General features: G+C 41.7%; 1 long non-coding RNA gene across 3 annotated transcripts in view; it reads right to left on the bottom strand.

Moving 5' to 3' along the window:
• The window catches only part of LOC119866170, a 121,126-nt gene extending 100,808 nt beyond the window's left edge, over window positions 1–20,318 (bottom strand). Inside the window, exons 1-3 of one of the 3 annotated variants that reach the window (XR_005379242.1) lie at window positions 18,045–20,318; window positions 3,720–3,862; window positions 2,199–2,312 (exon numbers count right to left, since the gene is read on the bottom strand). This is a non-coding gene — a long non-coding RNA (uncharacterized LOC119866170). The remainder of the gene's footprint in view (window positions 1–2,198; window positions 2,313–3,719; window positions 3,863–18,044) is intronic. The other 2 variants (XR_005379241.1, XR_005379240.1) reach the window with 2 other exon arrangements.
• Window positions 20,319–21,898: the final 1,580 nt, after the last annotated feature.

Genomic DNA, 21,898 nt, shown 5'->3' with positions numbered 1-21,898 from the left:
AGAAGACTTAAATGTCCAGTGTATTAATGGCTATAATCAATTAATAGCTATAATGATTATGAGCTGATAATTAGAGTACTTTGCATGAAAGAGGCAATTGTCTCCCAGTAAGGAATTCTGGTATGAAGTTCCTTATATAAATTAAGCTCCTGGAACATAATAGGTGCTTAATCCATGCTATAATAGTTCTTATGAGAGCCAAGATTTATAATATTACACCTGTTATCCTCACTGCTATACTCTCAGCACAGAATCTGCTACACAGTGTTTAATAAATACCAGGTAAATAAATTACTTAATTAATGATGAATTAACAATATTAGCTTGAGGATAAAAGTTAGTCTGATCTCCTAAGGGTTGTTTGGATCAGCCATAAAGACCCTGAGAGTATTCTGGGATACTGAGGGTCAGTGATAGGAAGGTCAGTTTTCAGCCTGGGGAGGAGTGGAGGGCACTCCAGGATCCCAAAGGCTATGATACTTATCTAGTCTTTTTGAGGGTCATGCCCAAGGCAATTGCTACAAAGGGCAGCTTATCTCTGGCAGCATAGGAAACTGAGGGCCCCAGATAAACCCTGAGGGTGAGTGAACAGACCCAGAGGGGGCTCCTGATTAGAGTCAAACATTCTGAGATTTGCAGTGGTTTCAGGTCTGACCCAGGATATTTCAGACTTCTCCAGAGAAGAGTCTCTGGATTTCACATAAAGCTGCAGAGCTGAGAGGCTGGGAGGTGGGAGGAAGAGAGAAGAAAAGGACTGGAGATGGAGAGCAAATAATGGAAGCGCAAGCGCACGCACACACACACAGATGGACAGGACCAGAGAAACAAGAGACCCAGAGTCAGAGCAAGAGCCAGGACAGAAAACAATCAGAGGCAGAAACTCACAGAGATGCACACAGCAACAGACCCAGGAAAAGGGAGAGACAGAATAGAGGCAGAGGGGGCAGAGTCTCAGAACATTCATCCAAAGAGATGACATAAAATAGAGAGAGTCTCAGAGACACAGATGGACTAAAGAAGGAAAAACACAGACAAAGATACAAATAAATGTGGGAGATTAAAACAAAATAAATCACAGAGACACTGAACAAGAGGTGCACAAGGTGGAGAGAGAAGGAAAGGTAAGGATGCAGAGGAATGGAATGAGTAGGTAATCCTGTAGATCAGCTCATCTGGAACAGTTCTTTGCACTTGCCAGAGATTCTGATTCTGTAGCCCTGGGGAGGGCCTGGGCACTGTAAATTTTAAAAACTTCCCAGGTGACTCTCATGCACAGCCTGGCCTGAGAACCACTGCTTAAAACAAGGGTTTTGGTCAGTGGAAGAACAGTGTGAGAGTTACATGGGCTATTTGCTAAAAACTCTTGTCTCTTGGGCCCTTCTGGAGCTATGAATAAAATCTATGAGTGTGGGGCCCAAGAACGTGTATTTTTACATGCTTCTCTGGGGATTCTGAGGCACACTTCCGTTTGAGAAATATTGTCCTAATCTGGTGGATTGAGAGAAGTTGCACACACACACACACCCTCCTCAGAGCATGCTTGGTAATGGCGTCCCCATGGACTGGGACTGGTTTCTACAAAACCTCCCTTGTCCAACCTGTCCTTGTTTGTGGAAATACAAGATTCAAGGTCAGAAAACCACATCATAGCTCTGTCTCTTAAATGCTGAATGGCTCCAGACATGTCACTTAACTTCTTGGAGCTTCTTAATCAATACAGTGAAGTTAATAATCTCAGCTCTGCCTAGCCAACAGGCCCTTTTGGTAATGAAATGAGATATAAAATGTAAAAATACTTTACAAGCTGGAAAGCACTATAGTGCTATCATCATTGTCATTATTAACAGCATCATCATTATTAATAGGTGTGGCATCTTTTTCCAACACCCATAACCAATTCTCCAACTCTGAAAATACCTGGGTGTCCAATAATTCAACTACAAATTCAAGGGCTCCTCAGGTTTGATGATTTTCTAGAATGGCTTACAAAACTCAGGAAAGTGCTATACTTATGACCACAGTTTGTTATAAAGGATACAAATAAACATCCAGATGAAAAAGTACTTAGGGGCAAGGTCCAGAAGGAGCACAGGAGCCTCTGTGTCAATGGAGTTGGGATGTCCCATTCTCCCAGCATGTAGATGTGCTCGCCAACTTAGAAACTCTCCACATCTTGTTCAAAAGTGTTTATAACTTACTCTCCAGCCCTCCTCCGCTTCCCAGAGATAGGAGAAGCTGAAAGTGACCAGTCCCATCAGGAGGTTTTCTAGGGGCTCCCCGTTGAGTCACCTCATCATCATAAACTCAAATGTCTAGAAAGAGGAAGAAATTTATAAATAACAAAAAGCACCCCTATTACCTTGGAAATTCCAAGGGTTTTAGAAGCTCTGTACCAGGAACTAGGGACAAACACCAAATATATATTTTATTCTACCGCAACATGTAACAGTCACTGAGTGCCTGAAATCTTCGAAGTGCCCTGATAAACACTTCATATGCTTTATTTCATTGATTCCTTGAAATGATTTTATGACATGAAAATATTATTATTATTATTATACCATTTTATGAATGAACAAACTGAGACTCATAGACATGTAGCATTTTTGCCCAGGGTCACAATGCTGCACCCACTTACAAATAAGTAAATGACAGAGCCAGTTTCTTTATCATATATCTGAAAGGAATATCAAAGACAAGTCCATATAACAATCTTTCTCTATAATGAGAACCACTAAAAGTTCAGAGAGATTAGATGCCTGACCAAGATCATAGAAAAAGTCACTGCTATATCCTATTCAAACTACTTTAAACAAATTGCAGTCATGACTGACAACATGCTTGTGGATGTAGAAAATTCTAACGAATTCACACATATAAAAATCTACTAGAATAAGTGAACTTAGCAAAGTCATGAAGTACAAGTCAATATATAATTTAAATAAGTTTCATTTCTACTAGCAACATTTAAAAAAGCAAAGTTAGAAAAACAATAGAATTTACAAAAGCATCAGCAAAGATGCTATTTATTTATTTCAATAATTAGGAATAAATTTAGTGAAAAGGTACAAGATCTCTATACTGAAAGCCAAAGAAGAATGCTAAAAGAAATTAAAAACCTGAATAAATGAAATGATATACCATGTTCATGAATTAGAAGACTCAATGTTGTAAAGATGCCCATTCTCCCCCAAATTGAATGCAATCCCAATCAAAATATCAGACTGAAAATTAATAAACTAATTCTAAAATTTCAGGAAAAAAGCAAGAGACCTATGTAGTTTGCTAGGACTGCCATAACAAAACATTACATATTGAGTTCTAGAGGTTAGAAGTCCAAGACTGAGATGTTGCTAGGACTGGTTCCTTGTGAGAGCTGTAAGAGAAAAATCTGTTCCACATGTCTTCCCTAGCTTCTGACAGTTTGCTAGCAATCCTTGATGTTCCTTGGCTTGTAGAAATATCACCCTGATCTCTTTATATTCACATGTTCTCCCCAGGTGTATGACTGTATCTAAATTTCCCCCTTTTTAAAGGACACCAGTCATAGTGGCTTAAGATCCAACCTACATAACTCATTATAACTTAAAAACCTCTATAAAGACCCTATCTCCAAATAAGGTAACATTCTGAAGTAATGCAGGTTAGGACTTCAACATATGAATTTTGAGAGGATAAATGACAACCTAGGAAAGCCAAGACAATCTTGAAGAACTTACATTACTTGGGATGCCTGGGTGGCTCAGTGGTTGGGTGTCTGCCTTCAACTCAGGGCATGATCCTGGAGTCTCGGGACCGAGTTCCACAACGGTCTCCTGCAGGGCGCCAGCTTCTCCCTCTGCCTCTGTCTCTGCCTCTCTCTCTGTGTCTCTCATGAATACATAAAATAAAAAGGTATAAATAAATAAATAAATAAATAAAAAAGGAATACAAGTATCACTGGCATGGAATAAAGATTCTAGAAATAGATGCATATGCTATAGTCAATTTGTTCTCTACAAAAACACTAAAGCAATTCTATGGAAAAAGGAGTCTTTGACAAACAATACTGGAATAACTAGATACTCAAATGAAAAAAAAAAAGAATCTCAATCCCTATATCACGTATACCAAAAAATCAATTCAAGTTGACTCCTAGATCTAAACATAAGAATTAAAACTATAAAATTCCTATAAGGAAACATGGCAGAATATGCTGTAATAAGCAAACTTTCTTAGGATACAGAAAGTACTAACCATAAGTTCTTTTATTTTTTTTTATTTTTTTTATTTTTATTTTTTTAAAATTCATAAATTGGATGCCATAAAAATTTAAAACTTCTGTTCATTCAAAAGACACCATTAAGGAAATTAATAGGGAAGCCATAAACTAGAAGAAAATAGTCATAATACATGTGTCTGATAAAGTACTTGTTTCCAGAATATAAAAAAATTCCTACAACTCAATAAAAAAAAGAAAAATAGTCTAATAAAAATGCTCAAGAAATCTTGAGCAGACCCTCCACAAAGGAAGATAAACAAATAACCACTTAGTAAGTGAAAATGTATCAAAAGTCATCAGGAAAATGCAAATTAAAACCAGACTGAAAAAACACTACATGTCAATCAGAATGGTTTCTAAAAATCTAACCAACATAAAATGTTGGCTAAGATGTAGAACAACCAAAAGTTCCAAACATTTCAAATGGAGATATAAAAATATACAACCACTTTGATGGAAGAGCTAAAGTGTTTTGTAAAATGAAACATACATCTATTCTGTAACCCAAGGAAACTAATTTTTAACAATTTCCCAAAAAAGAAAAACATATTCATACAAAGACTTGTACATGTTTTATTTATAAAAACCAGAAATTGGAAATAGCCCAGGTGTATAGTAGTAGATGAATAGGTAAATAAATCGTGTACATCCATACAATGGAACACAATACAGTCATAAGAAGGGATAAATTGCTGCTTCATTCAACCAATTGAATGACTCTCACTGACATAATGATTGGCCAAGAGAAGACAGACATAACAGAATACATACAGTAGGGTTCTATTTTATATGAAGTTCAAAAATAGGCAAAATGAATCTGTAGTGAGAGAAGTCCAAAGGAGTGATCACTTCTGAGTTGAGTATTGACTGGAAAGAGGTATGATGGTGCCTCCCAAGATGCTGTGAATCTTCTCTATATTCACTGGAGAATGATTATATGTTTAAGACTTCTACACTTATGTTATCCCTCAATCAAAAAAATCATAAATATCATGGCAAGTCTATCTCACATTTTAAAAAATAAAATGCCAGTACTTTAGCACCATATAAAATAAATACCAAAATACTGGGATGGCATGTTGGTCATGATTTCAATTATTACCCATGAAGGTGACCATGTTTGCAGGTAGCTAAGAACTGAAACGGTAACACTTGTGATTTTGTCAGGAAAGTGCAGGGCGTTGGAACCCAACCAGCTCATCAAGGCAGCAGTGGTTTCCCAAATGAGAAGAACTCACGACCCTAATTAGAAAGTGGGACATTACTGGAGCCCACCTATGGGAGGATTCAATCCATATACAAATGTGTCGCTAGGAAATGAATGAAAAGCCATGGCAGTGAGTGCTCTCCATAAATGGCAGAGCAGCAAAAATGAAAATACTTTTAAAAATTAAATGGATGCAAGTGCCAATAAAACAGTATGGTGATTACTGACCTTGGAAGGGCCTGAATTTGGGTTTACTGGTGCAAGATGGGGCTGGACAGGCCTGGTGCCTGTCTTCTTAGGAGCAAGGTGATCAGCCAGGTAGCAAGCAATGATAGTTTAAGGTGTCTCAGATCTCATTTAAGGAGGAAAGCAAGGACCAATTGGGTTCATTGATGCCTGCATTTACTAATTTCTATTCACTGAGCATTTACTATGCACCTGGTATACACTTTAGACAATTTATCATAACAGTTGTGGGGTTAGATTCCTTGGACTCAAATACTGGCCCGAGAGCTTATTAGTATGTACCTTGGCCAAATGACTTAAAACCTCTGTGTCTCAAATTTCTCAGTGTAAATAAGACATAATAGGGTTAAGCCTAATAAATGATATATAATAACTGTGAGGATTATCTTATGAATGAATCCATGTAAGGAATGCTTAGAACAGTACCTACTACATACAAATGACAACTGTTTCTGTTAATGCCTCCATTTTCATGGATTGCAGATGCACAAGCACACAGATACACATACACACGCATACACACAAAAGAAATGCAAAAGAAGTGGCCAACACATGAAATCTGTTTAATATTCATTAGTTGAGTATATAATACATGCAAACCCTCATGCTGGGAATGACTGCAGTGATGAACAGTAGATGCCCTTGAGGAGAAAAGAGTCTAGCAGAGAAGTCACAGACAAGACAAGCAATTGCAATACAATACGGTGGACAGATGTAATAATAACACAATGAGAAGAATGATAAAGCCCTCTGTAGGGAAGAGGAGGGTGGAAATGAGAAAGAAATTAAACTGAGACTTGAAAAATTATGAGAGTTTTCTAGTTGGTTGGGGAAAGAGAATTTTAAGCAGAATGAAACAAATTTTAAGTTTAACCTAGAGGATTCCAACTCTAGCATGATAGTGTGAGCAGCTCTGTGAACCCACTTCCCTGACAGATTGGTGAAAATTATTTTAAAATGTTAAACCTCTGCAAATGGTCCATACACCAAGTAAAGAAACAGTTATTCAAGAAATCCTATTAAAACTAGGTAGGAAAAGTGAGGGTCAGTGGTATTTGAACTTAGACTCATGCCTTCCCTCCCCTTGCCCAGCTCAGCAAGATAGAAATTCCACTCCAAACTGGAACAGTCAAGAACACAAGCTTCCTTCTCTCCCCAGTTCCCAGTCAGAGGGCTATCTTCCTGGAAGGAGCAGGACATCAGCATTTCTCATCTGGCTGCCAGCTACCTGTTGCTAAAGCTAGGTTCTAGTGAAATGCAGCTGAGAGGCTTCTTCTGCACAGCCTGCTGGTGGGACAGAGGCTCCACCTTGAGCATAGCACTGCTGGAAATATTGGGGTCCTGAGCACCCCTGCCCTAGTTCATGAGGTAGGGGAGGGGTTTCCATGGTGAGAGAGGCAAGCCAAGGAGACCTGGAACCTCCAGAACAGAGGTGTCACTCAGAGTGAAGTACAGCATGGTCTACTCCCAATATCATAGTCACTTACTCAAAGGTCATACCCGGGGAAGAGAAGTAGACCAGAGCAAGAAGGGCTCTTAGTTTCTTCCCAAAGCAACCAAGTCCACTTACAACAGTCTGAAGGTCAAGCCTAAGGTGTTTTAAAAAAAAAAACAGTACAGGTGGCGAAAAGCTACTGGGCTTCATTGGGCTATTGATGGATTCACTGGAGGTACAGGCTAAACCATAGGCCAGCTAGTGTAGTTTTCTTTTGCTGGAGAAAAAAGGAAAAGACATGTGGGAGGATTTTGTCATTACAAATTTCAAACACTGACCTCAGGAAGCATCCCTTCAAAAGAGCCCAGGTTTAATTGTATCAGTTTGTGGAGCAATTTATGCCCTAGGGCATTATTGAAACCTGCTTAAATAGAACAATTAATGGAATTGAAGATTTAGTGTGGTCAGGGAAAGAAACAAAGGCTGCTCTGCCAAAAGCACTGTCATTCTAGTGTGACTCTGGGCTTATTCCAGGCTGCCCTCTTTGATGATAAGCATCATTCACTGCAACAGGGAGGCGGACAGACTTTATTGAACTAATTCAGCCAGCCACCAACCTGGTTAAGTGAGCAAACAGCAACAAATAGTCTTGTCAACAAATAGTGCTTGGACAATTGGGTAGCCACATGCAGAAGAACGAAGTGTGAATCACCTCTACCATACCCAAAAATTAATTCAAAATGGATCAAAATTCTACACGTCAGAGCTAATACTATAAAACGTTTAGAAGAAAAGATAAGGGTAAATCTTCACGACTTTGAATTTGGCAATGGACTTTTAGATATAATGCCAAAAGCACAAGCAACAAAAGAAAAATTTAATAAATAGAACATCAAATTCAAAACCTTTTGTGAAAGTGAAAAAACAAGCTACAGAATGAAAAATAAATTGCAAAAAAGAACTTTTATATAAAATTTAAAGCAAACGATCCTGAAATTTGTATGGAATTACAAAAGAACCCAAAAAGCCAAAGCAATCTTAAAGAAGAAAAGCAGAGTCGGAGGCATCACAATTCCAGATTTCAGGCTATATTACAAAGCTGTAGTGATTAAAACAGTGTGGTACTGTTCAAAAGCAGACACAGAATAGAACAAAAAACTTGAAAATGAACCCAAAACTAAATGGTCAATTAATCTTCAACAAAGGAGGAAAGAATAACCAGTGGGAAAAAGACCGTCTTTTCAACAAATGGTGCTGGGAAAACTCGACAGCAACATGCAAAAGAAAAAAACTAAACCACTTTCTGACACTATAAACACAAATAAATTTAAAATGGATTAAAGACCTAACTGTGAGACTTGAAACCATAAAAATTCTAGAGGAGAACACAGGTGGCAACTACTTTGAAATCAGCTGTAGAAACTTTTTTCTAGATATTGTCTCTGGAGGCAAGAGAAATAAAAGCAAAAATAAACTATTGGGACTACCTCAAAATAGAATGCTTCTGCACAGTGAAGGAAACCATTAACACAACTAAAAGTCAGCCTATGGAATGGGAGAAGATATTTGCAGATGACATATCTGATAAAGGGTTTCTATTCAAAATATATAAAGAACCTATAAAACTCAACACCCAATAACAAATAATCCAATTAAAAATGGGGAGAAGACAGAAATAGACATTTCTCCAAAGAAGACATCCAGATGGCCAATAGTCATAGGAAAAGATGATTTATATAAAATGACCAGAATAAGTAAATCTTTAGAGAGAAAAAGTAGATTAGTGGTTGCTTATGGCTGGGGAGGTGGGAGTTTGAGGAGATGATAGCTAAAAAGTTTGAGATTTCTTGAGGCGATAAAAATGTTCTAAAATTGTAGTGTGGTTGTACATATCCCTGAATATGCTAAAAACTACACATTTTAAATGAGCGAGTTATGTGCTATGTGACTTCTCAATATAGCTGTTATTAAAATATTTTGAGAGATATACAAAAGATGGAACCTAGAAGATAAAATAACCAATAATATCTCCTAAGTGTTTATTTTGTGTATACCACCTGGAAAAAAGACTTATGAGGTACTCACTACGCACCAGGCACTTCTCTAAACTCTGAGATACAATGAATGAAACAAATTTCCTGCCCTTATGCAGCTTACGTTGGAGGAGAGAAAAGTAGACAATAAATACATATTTATTGCTATTATCAATAAATACTACACTGGTAATATTATAAATATTAATGTTATTATGTATTAATGTATTAATATAATATATAAATAATGTTAAGTAGTGGTAAGTATTAATAAGAAAAACAAAGCAGGAAAAACACACAGAAAATTGGAGGGGGGCTGCCATTTATAGGGGATGGGCCAGGGAAAGTTTTTCTGATAATCAGAGCTAAAAGAAGCTGGGCCTGGGGGTGCTGGAGGGAGGGTAGCACAGAGCGGTAGAATCAGCTGAGTGCCAAGGCTTCGAGATAGAGATGTGCTTGATGTATTACAAAGAGCAAAGAGGGCAATGTAGCAGGGGAGGTTACTGAGGAAGACAAGGGTGTCAAGGAGAAAGGCGGGACTTGTGAATTGCAGTAGGATGTTAAGAATATTTAGTGCTAGAATCTGTCTCGTTCCTGTGGACATACCTGTCCTTAACTCTGCAGTAACACATCAAAGGCACCATCCAAGTGCCCCACACATGAGTCCGGCAACCACAGCCTAGTCCAACGTTTTTCAAAATGTGGGCTGCATCCTATTCCTGGTGATATAGTATTAATTTAGCAGGTTGAAACCAACATTTCTTTCTGGAGTGGAATTACACAGATTGGAATAGAATGGAAAACATCTCGGTTCAGGAGCTGTGTGCGAGCATGTGTGCATGCATGTGCGTCAATATGTGCATCTGTGCCATGCACTTGTTGTGATATAAAATGTATTTCTCACCAAGGATCACATCAAAATATTTGAACCTGACTCTAGCCCATCCCCAGCTCATACAGCTCCATTGGAGTGCATGCAAATCTGCACCAAAAGGCACCTTGGCTATTGATTCGTATGTAGCCCTCCTATGCTGACTGTCAACAATTTAATTGATCCAAAAGATGAACTAGCCTGCAGCTATGGAAAGAAAAAGGTCTTCTGTGTTAATTGAGACGTTTACTTTAAGCAAGGCAGGAACCCCACGTGTGTGTTCGCATTGTAATGAGTGTTTACTTTCTTGCCTCGTTCAGTCATCACAGTCCCGGTCTGCAGAAGGACCCCAAGATTAAGCCAACAACATCCCTCTGGGTACAGATACAACAGGTGGGGGAGGGGCTGGTGGCCTCCTCTCAGAAAAGCACTAGGACCGTCAAAAGTGGAGTGTTGGGTGTCAGACAGGTATAAACTCCAATTCTGACACTGTTAACTCCCAACTGTGTGATCCTGGACAAGTGAAATCACTCCTTGGAGCCTTGGTGTCCTCATCTGCAAAAAGAGGTGGTCACTGTAAAACCAGATAGAATTGCTGTGGGTTAATAATAACGGTCATCTATACCTGACACAGCGCTTACAGTGACTATGTATATTAACACATGTCATCCTCACTACAACTCTGGAAGATGAAGGAGCTATTTTCCCCACTTAACAGATGAGAAAACTCATTGAGCTCATTGTGTGAGAGCTCACACTCATTGAGCTCTGTGTGTCTGATGAAGTGCTAACCGCTTCACCTACCACAACTCTTTTACTTGATCACAACTCCACACAGAGTTCCTGTTATCATACCCATCCACAGATGAGAAAACTGGGACTCCTAGAGGTTAGTTAAGTGCACTGCCCCACTTGACAGATGAGAAAACTGAAGGCAAAGAGGTTCAGTAACTTGCCCAAGGTCACCCAACTGGTATACTGTGAGGGCTGGGCTTCCTACCCACTCTCTGCTCAGTTTTAACAATGGCTGTTTAATTAAAAAAAAAAAAGAAAGAAAAATCAGAGCCGCTAAAGAAAATATCTAAGAAGATTCTGATAATCTTTAAGGCTACTTACCAAGGACTTTGGGTCCATAGTAGGGTTACTTTTCTTGAAATTAGATAATTTGCTTGCATTAGCCAATAAAATATTGGTGGAAGTGATGTGTGCCACTTCTGGGCAAAAGGTTTAAAAGAGAGCATGCAATTCAGCATGTTTCTCCTCTTCATGCTGTGGTGATCACGAACACATATTAACATGGACCTCCATTAACCTGCTTTTCTGCAAAGTTAGGACAAGCAAAGACCTCCCAGCCAAATATGCCTTTGTCACACTACATGAATAGGAAATGAAGTCTGGCTATGTTAAGACTCTGATACTTGGGGTTATCTGTTACTATGGCAACACTTAGCCATCTTGACTGACACAGGCTCTTCCCAATCTGATGTAGTGTAGCTACCACTCATTGAGCTCTGTGTGTCTGATGAAGTGCTAACCGCTTCACCTACCACAACTCTTTTACCCCTGATCACAACTCCACACAGAGTTCCTGTTATCATACCCATCCACAGATGAGAAAACTGGGACTCCTAGAGGTTAGTTAAGTGCACTGCCCAACTTTACACAGCTCAAAAGGGGTGCACGGTCAGGACCCAAACCTAGACCACAAGTAATAATTGCTTCCACCAGTCATGGGAACTGAATCAGCAGGGTACTGGAGCCAACTTGTACAAGCTTGTGAGAGCTGATTCTGGACATCTCTTCCCACATTCACATCCAGTGAGGTTACACTGGTTACCCTGAAATCCACCATGATGGGAGGATTGACACCACGGAAATTGGCAAATGCTACAAATCGGGGCCTTTCTTTTTGACAGAAGAACCAATTTGCCACTACATACAGATTGGACTCATATTATCAGAGTCGGCCATGCTGAGTTCTAATCCACTAAACTTACCTAGAAAAATTCCCAGGTGTTCATCCAGGACCCCTTGGGATTCCCAAAAGTGTTTCTAGTTGATAACAAAGAATCTGTAGTGAGACTAGCACAAAGCAGGGGCATTGTAAGGTGAACTGTTAAGAGCAAGAAGAGAGAAGTTGCTCTACAGGGTAACTAAAAAGCAGGCTGTGAGAGCAAGAGGAAGAGGAAAAAAAAAAAAAAAAAAAAAAAACTCTAGTGGAGGAAAGAAAGGCCTTCCAGTCAGGAGAATAGAGTCTTTAATCTGTGGAGCGCACATTTTGTTAAGTCTGCATAATTCATGAAACACAAGAACATCCCGAGGACAGCTGAAGTTCAGGGCAGAAGATCAAGTTGACAAGATTGGCTTTGGGGTAAAACACGCAGGGGGGCCTGGCTGCCAGAACTGACCTATATTTCTCTGTGTTTATGCCGCAGCAGGAGCTGTCTCTGCTCATCCATCATCCCAACCAGGCTTGACCTGCAGCCTGGTTCTCCCTGAGGTCATGGGCCCTGGAGAGCATGGAACCATAAGGATGACTATCCTGTTGGGTTCTGGTGACTATTTCCACATATCCAGACTATTGTATTCATTCTTGGGGCAATGGCACAGTCACTCTGCTAATCACAGGTGTGGGGTGACCTTGGGCAAATGATCTTACGTCTCTAAGCCTCAGTTTGTTCTTCTGTGAAGTGGGGCTGCTAAGAGCTCCTATTTCATAGAGCTGTCATGTACAATGCCTGGCACCTAGTCAGTGCTTAATAAATGGTGGCCATTAACGTTTATGACTACGGGGAAGGAGAATAGGAATAATAATATTTAACAGTGCCAGATACTACTCTGAGAGCTTTGCTTAAAATAAACCCTTTAATCCTCACAGTGAGCTTATAAGATAGGTACTATTAGTGTCTAATAGGACTAAGGCAGGAGAGGAAGCATTTGCCCAGGTAGTGAGCCAACCAGTTATCGAGCCCCTGCTAAGTACCAGAGTGCTTATAAACATTCTCTCTCATCCTCATCTGCACAGCTTTGATAGTTAGGTGTGTTTGTTTCCATTTTAAAGATGAGAAACTGAGGCCTGAGGAGTCAAATTAGCTAACCCCAGGTCACTGAGCAATTAAGCAGCAAAGTGGGAATTCGAGACTAGGTCTTTTTATCTCTATCTCTAAGTGCTGGTTCATTCAACCATCTCCATTCTCTGAAAGAAAAGCAGCCGCCGTCATTAAGACTAATTAACATGCATTTGGCATTTAAGATATGAAAGACACTAAGCTTTTCACAGGCATGCTCTTATCACAACAGCTGCAGGAGGTGGGTACTTATCCCCACTTGACAGAGGAGACAACTGAGGCACAGAGAAGTTGGCCACGTGTCCAAGGCCACACAGCTAGAAAATGTCAAAGCTGAGATATGAACCCAACTGTCCTAACTCCAGAGCCTCCTTGACCTAAGTTCTGTTGAGTTATATATAATACCTATTCAACAAATTTCCCCGACCTGTGTCAAAGAAAAAAAATTATTACTATTTGCTAAAAAATGGTAAGGCAGGCTTTATTCAGGGGGAACTACTACCATAGTATAGGGACCACAGCAGTGGGATTTTACAGTAAGGATGAAAGAGTGGGGGGTCAATACAAGGAAACACGGGGCTTTCTAGCCCAGGAGCAGTTCAGTGAAGGGAAAACTAGTGAGAGGAGATTCTGGCTAAACAGACTGATTCGAATTCTTGCTGAAGGCAGGCCAGGATGATGAGACACCACCTGGCGGATGGCAGAGGATGAGGCACACAGTCAGGGTGATCGGAGACCAAGGATGACTAAACTAACAGAGCAGAGTTCTTGCTAAATGTGGAAAGGAACACAGAAATCTAAAAGCCAGGGCCTAGCTGAGAAGAGAGTTCAGGACCAATGGACTGGACCAACCCTCCATCTCTCGGTCCTCCCCATCCTTTCTCCCCAAAGAAGGAATTCCAGGCCTATCCCAGGTATGTCCCGAAGTCTTGGAACTACCAATTAATGCAGAACTAGGAAGATCCCTTGGTTTCTTTGGAGACTGAGCAACTATCTCCAGCTATATGCCTCCCTCTACCTCTCCTGACAAGGCAGCAGTAGGGACCTCCACTGGGGAGTCCCCTCTTTGGCTTTTTTGGCTAGAAAGATATATTAAATCAGAACCTTCTAAAATGGGGCACCTGGGTGGCTCAGTGGTTGAGTGTCTGCCTTTGGCTCAGGTCGTGATTCTGGAGTCCTGAGATTGAGTCCCACATCAGACTCTCCAAAGGGAGCCTGCTTCTCCCTCTGCCTGTGTCTCTACCTCTCTCTGTGTGTCTCTCATGAATAAATAAAATCTTAAAAAAAATAAAAAAGCTTAAAAAAAATAACCTTCTGAAATGACAAAATCAAGGTCAGAGGCTGTGGGGTAGATGGACTTCCAGGCTGAGTCTGATACAGTTGGGCCAGGAGCTGAGGCACCCTTGGCTCCATTACCACCTACCTGACCTCGGTACAAGTTTGGCTTGGGGGTGGCCCAGAGGCAGGGCCACACTCAGGGAAGAAATGTCATGTCTCCTTCAGGTGCTGGACTGGATTCCAATTTGGAGAAAAGTCCATCTTGCAGGGAGCTCACCCTCTAGAACCTCCAGGCCTGTTCAGGGTTTGTTAGTGCTGTGTCTCTCCTCTGTGTAGGCCTCAAATGGCTGCCTTGACATTTCCCGGGTGGCCTAAAAGACCCTGAGGGACCTGGCCCCTCTCATCTTCCCAGCTCATGTCACAGTCATCTTCGAGTCATTCAAGAAATACTGCACTAGCATGCAGCTCCCTGCCTACTGTAGGCTGTTTGTCTTCTTCCAGACTTGTCTTCCTGTCCCTGCGCTTAGAATCTCCTTTGTCCCCTCCTATCCTTCAGTTACACCAGGATGACCCTAAACATCCTTCCAGATCTTCCTCAGACTTCCCATTTGTTGTCCCCCTCCCCAGTGTGGAGTCAGGTGCTGTACTAGTTCTGTAGGGCTGTAACCAATTACCACAAACTGGTGGCTTAAAATAGAAATTTATTCTCTCACAGCTCCGAAGCCTAGAAATCTGAAATCGAGGTGTCAGCAGGGCCACATTCCTCACTTGTTTCTTCCAGGTTCTGGAGCTCTAGGTGTTCCTTGACTGCCCTTACTGCCCTTGGCTTGTGGCCACATCACTCCAACTTCTGCTCTGTCTTCACCCAGTCTTCTTGCCTGTGTCTCTTCTCCTCTTCTTGTCAGGACACCAGTCACTGGCTTTAGGGCCCAACCTAATCCAGTATGATCTTATTGAACTAATTACATCTGCAAAGACCCTATTTTCAAATGAGGTCACATTCTGAAGTTTCCAGGCAGATAGGAATTTTGCAGGGACACTATGCTGCTCAGTATAACCACTTTACAGATAGCACCAGTATTGCAGGCTAGTATGATCAAGGAAAGCTTCCAAAAGAAACTGGGTCCTTGAGGTTGGCTCCTGCTTGCATAGGCAGATCCTCCATTTCAGGAGACCTACTTGAGCCAACACCCAAAGGTAGGGAGCCAGTGACCTCTTTAAAGCTTCCCTGATGAGTTCAAGTCTGTGCCTGGTAATATCTTTCTCAAGACCCTCATGACCCCTCCCATTTGCTTGCCCCACTTACAACGATCTGGCAGCAGCAGAGAAATACTCAACACTTTTAAACAGAACCCATCAGCTAATAAAACTGAAAGCAATAATCTGTCACTTTGAAAGTATAAACCAACACATTTCTCAGGAAGCTTTCCATTCTAGTAATAATATTGGACCAGGAAACTGCTTGCTTCTCTCTCTCTCTCTTCTCTCTCTCTCTCTTTCTCTCTCTCTCTCAGCTGTGCATTTCCAAATAATGAATGTCAAGTCATCTTTAAGAGTATTAAATACCCAAGTGGCCAATGTAAATGGAGAGCAGGCACATTATTCATTCCAAAAGGCAAGGGAAAAAAATTAAACCCAAAGCAATGGAGAGGATGGAATCAGAGACTTGAGGGTTCAAGTGCTGCCTTTATCACTTACTGACTTCTGCCTCTGTGACCTCTTGAGCCTCAGTTTCCTTATGAGAAAAACAAGGGTAATAATCACACCTTCCCCTCTGGTTCATTTTGAGATTAAGTGCCTGACAAAGAGTGAGCACCCAGTAATCTTCTTAAAATAAACATTTTTGGATAATCATAGGTTGTTGTAATAGTTCTGAAACAATATATTTGTATTATAAAATAAAGCAAATAAGCAGCTTATTTCATGTCATTAGGAGTCAAAGTTTTCAGTTTAAAAGAAATACAAATATAAAATCAAAATAAAAAACAATGTGTCCTCAGTTGAATTAGAAATAATAGTATGAACTTGCGATATAGTTTCTCCTAAAAAACATATGCATTTCCTAACGGTCCTCTTAAAATGCATTGAAACAGTAGCTAACCCAGGAGCACTGAGCACTTCCAGCACCTAGACTATGATCCTTTTTTTTCTTAAGATTTTATTTATTTATACATGAAAGACACACAGAGAGGCAGAGACACAGGCAGAGCAAGAAGCAGGCTCCCTGCAGGGGATGTGGGGACTTGATCCCCAGACCTGGGATCACACCCTGGCCAAAGACAGATGCTCAACCACTGTGCCACCCAGGCATCCCTAGACCATGGTTTTAAATATCATTTTCCTACTCAAAGACATCCAAACTCCTTGGAAAAATGGCTGATTCCTGGCCTTGGGCAGAAGATATACAAAATGAGCCAGAAAGCTTTATCATACCAAAGGGTAAAAAAGCTGTTGATATAGTAGGGTCATTTCCAAAGGACTCAAAAGCCAACCTAAATAATCTCCCACTAGCCAAAGATGAGATAATTTGAGCAGTAATAATAAAGTACATCAAATATGTTAAAGATCTATGAATTCATAATGGTAGAAATAACTAATTCAGTTCTTTCATTCAATCCTCACTTCAATGCCTATGAAGAAAGATCTAATTAGCTTCTTTGTCATAAAAGAAACTGAGGCTCAGTGGTAGTCTCTCACCCAAAATCACACAGTTTATAAGAGAGGGAGCTGGAAGCCAAGCCAGTTCTGTGACCTTGCAAAACTGCAGGAAGTATTCAATAAACAAACTTTCCCTCCACTACTCCCACCACATCAAGGCTATGGGAAGGCAGAGAAGAAAATAGAGAGGATAAGAACTATCAAAGTTTCATCCTGAAGCCCCTGGTTACAAGCGATAGATGTTGGCAGTTGAGTGTGTACTATGATACACTTGGAAAATGATAAAAATGGACCACTTACAACCTTTCACTCTCTTGAAAATCCATGACAGCCGTAGAATGGTCTTTGGTTTTAAAGTGGTAGCTGGCAAGACATTTCTAAGGTACTTCCTGATTCATGCCTATACCTCCTGCCCTTGAGACCAAAGTGTCTTACAGAAGTGGTCTGGGGACCATTTTTGCCTATCTCTCACAGTACTGCTTAAAAATGCAGATTCATGCACCCCATTTCAGATTAAATCCATTTCTGGTGGGCAGGGCTCCATAGTCAGTATTTTAGTCAACTTTCCTGGGAGGGATGTTACAACAATAAAATTTGAGAGGTGCTGCCCAACATCCCCCCACTCTCATGGGAAATACCCTCTGTCGGGGCCCACATCTTCCCCATTCAATCTACTCCACACTACAGCCAGAGAGATCTTTCTGAAAGACAAATCTGAAGTGGCAGTCCTCTTAAAACCTTCCAATGGCTTCCCAGTGTCTTTAGGATAAAGTCCAAATAATTTAACTCATTAATGGTCCCCAGACTTGTTTGCCATTACTCCCACCACTCCCACCACCCTCCATGCACCCCCATCATGGGAAATTCCTACCCTTCTCCACATTCACTCATGCATCTACTCTTCCAGAATGCCTATGCCCACCCCCCCACTCTAATGTCCACCTCTCCAAAATCCTACTCATCCTTCAAACACTCTTCTGGATTCACCTGCACTTGGCCTTCCTTGGTGCTTCTGGCTGAGTTAAGTCACACTTTCTGATCCCATCATCTCTCTCATACAGCACATTTCAAGATACTTAGTAACTGGCAGGTTATGTGCCTGTCACCCAACCCTCCTATACATCCCTGGAAAACAGAGGCTATGTCATATTCATCATTGTATCTCCATCATCTGGCATGGCTCCTGGCACACTGCAGGCTCACAAAGCTTATTATATTAGTGAATAAATAAGTTAATGGATGAATGGCATCTCCTTCCTCATCCTCACTCCACCACAATACACATCTTAGCCCATCTGTCCTCTCCCATCCTCTGAGATCTTCCTATCCTCCTTCACTCCTTATTCAATAACAATTTTTTGCATGCTGCCCCTTGGGTCAGGGCTGTGATCTGGGCAAAAGAGGTCTGTTCTTGGCAAAGGTAAGTGTTTTGCTTCAAAGATGCCCCTTCCACTTAAATAACACTTGATAGCTTACAAACTCCTTCAATAATATGAACTTCTTACAACAGTCCTGGAAAGCAGGCAAGATTAATCTTGGTATCCCCTTGATGGAAGTGAGTATATTTATGCAGATAATTCAGGGTGCCCATTTTATTTTATTTGACAGACCTTGCTAATGAGTTGGCCACAAGTAGCCAGTCATGTTATAAATGCTAAAAGCCTCTCCACTTGCCCATATTTGACTAGATTGGGGCTGTATGTGTGATTTAAGTGACTCAATCAGGTTCTCTCTTGAGAATTTGAATTGAAAAAGAATTTCCTTGAGGGTGATTTTTCACATTTTCAATCCTGACAAACAGAGCCAGTGTGCAAAGAAAAGCAGAGAGGGGGTCACTAGGTGGTTTTGGAAAGACAGAAAGAAAAGATTGGTTTTCTTGGTTTCAGATATCTGTTCAGTGCCTGGATGAAGTCTCTTGTAGAATCAGCTTGAGTCCTACAGGAGCACCTTTCCTGTCCTTCCCATTAATCTCCCCTTACTAGAGTTCATTTGTATAGGTTTCTGTTCCTTGCAGAACACAAACCTTGACCCAGATGCAGATGTGAGCAGAAGAAAGAACACTGGGCTGAGAATCAGAAGACCTGGTGACTTTGCCACTGAGCAACCACGAGTCCTCCAGCAAAGCATTTCATCCCTTCAGACCTCAGTTCCCACTCATGTAAAGTGGTAGTAGTGATGATGCCAACCACACAGGATCAAATGAGTACAGCATGTAAAAGCATTTTTGTAGCTACATAATTATTAAGTGAAGTAACCTGTCCCAGGTCACCTGGATGGTAGGAAATTTGGGCATCACGATATGGACCAAAGGAAGAGCTACTAGAGAGAGCCTGAGTGTCATTTGACCAAGAGAGTCGCTTGGTACAAACAGCCTCCGAGGAATGAAGCCACCTGGAATGAGGGGTGCGATGGCCCAATCCAGGGGTCACCAGCCTTAAAGAGACACCGGACTAAAGAGTACATCCCAGCCACTCGAAGGGGGAAGAAGCATCTCCCTTTGGTCCCGCGAAAGCATCCATTTCTCCCCCTGCGTCTGTGAGCTCCAAGGATAGAATGGTGTCCGTCCGTCTTGCTAACAGTCCTCTCTCCAGAGGGCATACAGCAGGTGCTCATGGCTGGATGAGTATCTCCATTTTTCTCTGTCTCTACTTCTGTTTTAATGTCTCTCTCTGCGCTGCATCTCTCTGCTTCTCGCCTCCCTGCCTCACCTTGTCTCTTTGTTGTCTCTGTCTGACCCTCATCTCTTTAGACTCCCTCTGTCTTACCTGTTTGCCTCCACCCCTCCCACATCCTCTCCTCCCCACCTCGCCCCATACACTCACACCTGCCCCAAACCTCTCCCTCACACAGGCTCCTTTGTCTAGGTCCCTTTCCCGTTGCCTGGTAACGGCCCTCCCCAGCAGCCCCAGTGAAACCATAGCAACGGGCAGCCTAAGACACGGCCATTCGTCTCCCTTTTGTCCCTTGCATCGCACGTGGATGCTCCAATTACAGGTACTCAGGCGGCGCTGCCTTTGTCCGCGGCCCATTCTCTGCGCAGTCGGCTCCCCGGCGCAGAAGCTGTTGGGTGCTGCTGCACAAAACACCTTTGTGCTTCCTCGGCACTCCCGCCGTGCCATGCTCAAGGACACAGAGATCTCCAGACTCACGCTCTGACATCTGTGCAGCAAGCTGGAGGTGGAAAGGAGAGAGGAAGGTGGGGTACATGGACTCACAGACACAGTGACTCAACAGCCCCTAGAAGAGAAGCCACAGGCCAGAAGGCTAGGAGGGCAGTGGCCCTGGCTGCCCCACTGCTGGCAGAGCGCCGCTCTGGGCTCTGACCTTCCCTCTGTCCGTTCTTCTGGTGCCTATCTAGGTAATCCTTAAGCCACAGAACCAGGATACATTCTGTTCCCTCTAGCCCAGATCTTCCTTCTCTTTGCACACTCAACTCCCACTCCCACCCTCAGATGCCAGCTCCAACACTCCTTTGGGATGAAGCCTCCTGCACCCCCTTCACTGGCTACCACAGCTCCCTATGTTGTGTTGTACACGTGTTCAATTATATATATATATATATATATATAATATATTTATATTATCATATTATATATATAATATATATATAATGTTTTTGAGTGGCATATTAGTTTCCTAGGGCTACTGTAGCAAATTACTACAAACTGGGTAGTTTCAAACAACAGACGTTAACTGTTTCACAGTTCTGGAGGCTAGGAGTCTGAAATGAAGGTGCCAGCAAGGCCATGGTCTCTAAAGGCTCTAGGGAGAAATTCTTGCCTCTTCTTGGCTTCTGGTGGCTGCCAGCATTCCTTGCCATTCCTTGGCTCCTGGACATATGACTCTGATCTCGATGTCCACTGTTACATGGCAGTTTCCATGTGTCTCTCTGTCCAAATTTCTCCCAAAGGACAACAGCCATTGGATTAGGGCCCATCCTAATCCAGAATGTCCTTATCATAACTTGATTATATCTGAAAAGAATCTATATCCAAATAAGGTCACATTCTGAGGTTCAAGGTAAACATGAATTTTGCAGAGGGCGGGTGGGGGGAGACTATTCAACTCAGCACAGATCATTATTTCTCCTCTGGACTTACAAGGCCTGTGACCTCAGCAAAGGCATGTACTTTGCTCACCACTCTGGCCCCCCAGTGCTCTCCGCACAGTGCCTGGCCAGTGAAGAAGTCAGTCACTATTTAATGAAGGAATAAGCTAACAAGACTTGCTTCACCTGCATGAGGTTTGATACTCCTTATGCAGAAAGCAGGAATCATAGCATCACTTCAAAGGATCGATGAAGAGTAATCCACACCTGACATGCAGAGAAAGCTCACAAATTGGTAACTGTGTTTTAGTTGCCTGCGACTTAGTTATGACAGATTAACACAGAAATCAGAATCAAGGTGTCAATAGAGCCATCCTCCAAAGGCTCTAGGAAGAGCCTCTCCTTGCCTCTTTCATCTTCTGGTGGCAACAGATCTTCCTTGGCTGTGGCTCTATCATTCCATATTCACATGGCCTTCTCCCCTGTTCTGTGTCTTCTAGAGACACCTGTGGTTAGATGTAGGCCCACTTAGAAAATCCAGGGTGATCTCCTATCGAGATCCTTATTTACACCTGCAAAGACCTTTTTTCCAAAGTCCCATTCACTGGTTCCAAGAACTTAATGAGGACATATCCTTGGGGGCAGGCAGAGGCACATCATTCCACCCACTATCCCATGATTATTTTTTTCTATAATTAAACTTCAACCTCTCGTTGTTGAAAATTTATATTCAATCAGCATTGATGAAGAGCAAGTAGTTACCCATCCTAGAATCTACTCATTTTTATTTAAT

The sequence above is a fragment of the Canis lupus genome, chromosome 26 (assembly GCF_011100685.1).
Source record: "Canis lupus familiaris isolate Mischka breed German Shepherd chromosome 26, alternate assembly UU_Cfam_GSD_1.0, whole genome shotgun sequence".
NCBI classification, from domain to species: Eukaryota; Metazoa; Chordata; class Mammalia; order Carnivora; family Canidae; genus Canis; species Canis lupus.
This window is presented reverse-complemented; position numbering and strand designations above follow the sequence as displayed.